The following is a 3,582-nucleotide window of genomic DNA, read 5'->3' as shown; positions in this document are numbered from 1 at the left end:
CTAGGATCCTTACCCTAGGATCCTTACCCTAGGATCCTTACCCTAGGATCCTTACCCTAGGATCCTTACCCTAGGATCCTTACCCTAGGATCCTTACCCTAGGATCCTTACCCTAGGATCCTTACCCTAGGATCCTTACCCTAGGATCCTTACCCTAGGATCCTTACCCTAGGATCCTTACCCTAGGATCCTTACCCTAGGATCCTTACCCTAGGATCCTTACCCTAGGATCCTTACCCTAGGATCCTTACCCTAGGATCCTTACCCTAGGATCCTTACCCTAGGATCCTTACCCTAGGATCCTTACCCTAGGATCCTTACCCTAGGATCCTTACCCTAGGATCCTTACCCTAGGATCCTTACCCTAGGATCCTTACCCAGCTCCTCCTGCAGGGAGCTGCATTCTGCTCACAGGATCAAGCTGCAGCCAGCAAAGTTCATGACTGGGGCAGCCCCACTCACACATCCACATTCTGCTCTTCAGTGAAAACCCCCTCCAAGAACTGTCACACCTGGAGCAGGTTTTGTTTGCGTGCTACCAGTTGTTCAGGCATGCATCCAACTTCATTTGTTTACAGAGGTCCAGCTGGAGGCATATTTCTTTCTTCCTTTTTATGTATAGATGACAAGCTAAACCTCTTATTTCTTGGGCTCCTTTGTGTAAAGAAAATAAGACTCCCTACGTTAATACAGAGGATGTATTCAGATTTGTGATCACAAAGCAGCCCATTCCCCTCCCCTCCCCCCACACACTGTAACACTCCCACGCACCAACCACAAAGACAGTGTCTTAATAAGGGCCTTTTGTTCCCACAGATCGACTTCACAAAGGGTTGATGCACTGGGATTCAGACAGCAGCTAAACCGTGTGCCTGAAGGTATTAATTAGAAAGTAACATAAGACAGAGATGAAAGCAGGTGGGAAAAGTTGACTGCAAGATGACCAGGGTCATAACAGTGCATTTGTTCTTGACTCGCACTCGTGCTTGTTGATGAAGGCAACAGGAGTGAATTATCAACCATAACTTTTCTGGGCATCCTCAGAATAACACTCAGCAATTCAGAATTGGAATGACAGCCATAGAGCTGAGCTCCAACTTCTTGCCATGGGCTGTTGGCCACCCAGCACAGCTTTGGGCACGTCTAAGGATGGAGCATTCACAGCTCTCTAAGCAGCTCCTTAAGAACAGATCTGGGATGGGAGGAGATGGATGATGATTTTTCCCCCTTCAGGCTGTTCTGACCAATTGCAAACAGCCAGCTGGAGGATCCCAGCTCCCCTCTGCCTCTCCATGCACTGAACATCTACAGTAACATGCTTTAACCTAGAGGCTGCAGCAGACTGAAGCCATTGCATATTTCTCCCCATAACAAAGCAACACTTGGCTTAGTGGCACAGACAAGGTTCTCTGGCTCAGCTCAGCAAACAGGAGGTCAGGCCCCGGGTCCTCTGGAAGTGAGGTTGCCTGCCACGTGCACATCAGAGTCAGCCCCTTCTGTGCCCTGAGACTGTTCTCACCCCATTTTTGTGCAGGAACAGACTCTAATAGCAGCACTACACCTCCTGGGAAGACCTTTCCTCTCCCTCTCCCAAAAAGGTCACTGGTAGCTGCCAGCTGAGAACATACACCGTACAAAGCTCCACTCCAGCAAAGGTAGAGGTTGCATTATTTACATGAAAGCTTGGCTTGACTTCACATTTCAAGTATTCCCTTTAGAAAGGCTGTGCAGCTTTTCGCCTTTAAAGAGCAGCTGTGACAACAGGAGTCACTGCAGCCAGGCACAAAACCCCAGCTGACACCCAGCCAAATAAAGCAGGCTGCATGCTTCAAGGTCTGATTCCCATCAGCCCTCATTTTGCATGGTGTCAATCTTCAGAACAACCATCCAGCACCAATCACTGCAGCAAAATGTATTTGCCAATCTTGGCATTTGCACCAAAGCTCCTTGCAGCATGTGAGGCCTTTTCAGAAGCTGGACTTGGGCAGGAGGCAGTGCTTTCAGTAGAGCTCCAACCCTGCACTAAAGGCAAAAGCCACAGGAACTTCACTGTCATTACCTGCTTCCCCTCAGCATTACAAGGAAAGGCAGAGAGCGTTCTCATTATGCAGAGCACTTGCAAAGCTCAAAGCAATATTACTACCTATAATTCAAGCATCCCATTCAGCCAACAAGGGCACTGTTTTATGCGCTAACCAATGAAGGCTTGTTTTCAGAGGTGTCTCTTCCCTCACTAGACAAGGAGCTTTTGAAAGCTGTTATTTGCTGAATGCTCAATTAGCTCACCATTCCCTTCCAAAGCCTGGCCAGATCATCCCGAAGCAAAGCAAAGCCCAATCCAAACAGTACATCAAGATCTACCACAAACAACCTTCCCAGCTATTACCATGCAGGTTTTACATTCTGCACACTCAGCAGAAACTGTGCTAGCTGTGAAGGTTACAGTTATTAAAATGCACACACATTGCCTGTTTAGTGCCCGAAAGCTACAGCCTCAACAATTTGCAGGCAGCCAGATTCTCATCTCTGCTACACCAGCGCTGTGCTGGAGTAACGAAGAGCAGACCATAGGCTGAAAGAGAGAGCAGCTATTTTATTTGTACCCACACTGCCTCCCCCCCTGCAAATCTCATATCCCCGCCAAGTGAAACCTGAACACTGAAACCAGAATTAGGATACAATAAATCATTGTAAGAGAAGGGGGGGGGGAAAAAAAGCCGAAAGCTTTATCCTGACAACATTTCCACTGATCAAGACAATTGAGTACGGAAGATCCAATTAGGAATGAAGTGAGAAAGGCTCAGAAGAATGATGGCACCACAGAAGCAAAGTGCTGTTTTAAAGGACTGTCTCTTGCAAACAGAGCTCAGCAATGGGAGGAATGGGGCAGCAGTATCTGAAGGTGAAGTTGGCATCATGAGAAGTGATGGGCTTTGGGAAATCACAGGGCTAAAAGAGGGGCCCTTGGTCCATCCCAGACTAGCTAAGGCCCCAGCAGTGAGAGTCTGACACCCCCTAAGCAAACAGGTGCTCCCCCAGTGATTGCCCTGCATGCAGGATGGGGCAGCTCCGGGCTGAGATTCATTCCTGGGTCTCCCATTAATCTTGAGGATGGCCTCGAGACATCTGAAGGGCAGAAACCTTCTTAAGGAGCAACAGCATCCTTGCAAATTAACAAAGCAGCCTGCCCAGCATCTCACTTTCCCTTCACAATGAGGTTTACATCTTTCCCCTGCCTCGGCTGGTCACATCCACTTTAACTGTAACCCTTCAAAACCTATTGCATCCCTCCTCCTCACAAGGCAGAGTGTGGCAGGGTGCTCATCTCAGCCAGGCCAGAGGGGTTCCCAGAACAAGCCATAACAACGCTATAATCACAAAGCACGCTGCTTTAGTGGCAACTGAAAGCCTACAATAGAACAACAACAGAAAACAGCAACCACAAAACTCTATGACAGATCCTCCTCACTCAGAACCACACCAGGAAAATACAAGTGCCCTTGAGAAGTTTGTGACCCAGCTTGCACTCCCATTGCCCTGGAAGGCTATTCCTCACCCAAGATGAGCAGCTCTTTGCTCAGC

Source organism: Excalfactoria chinensis, chromosome 20 (assembly GCF_039878825.1).
Source record: "Excalfactoria chinensis isolate bCotChi1 chromosome 20, bCotChi1.hap2, whole genome shotgun sequence".
NCBI classification, from domain to species: Eukaryota; Metazoa; Chordata; class Aves; order Galliformes; family Phasianidae; genus Excalfactoria; species Excalfactoria chinensis.
Note: the sequence above shows the minus strand (reverse complement) of the source record.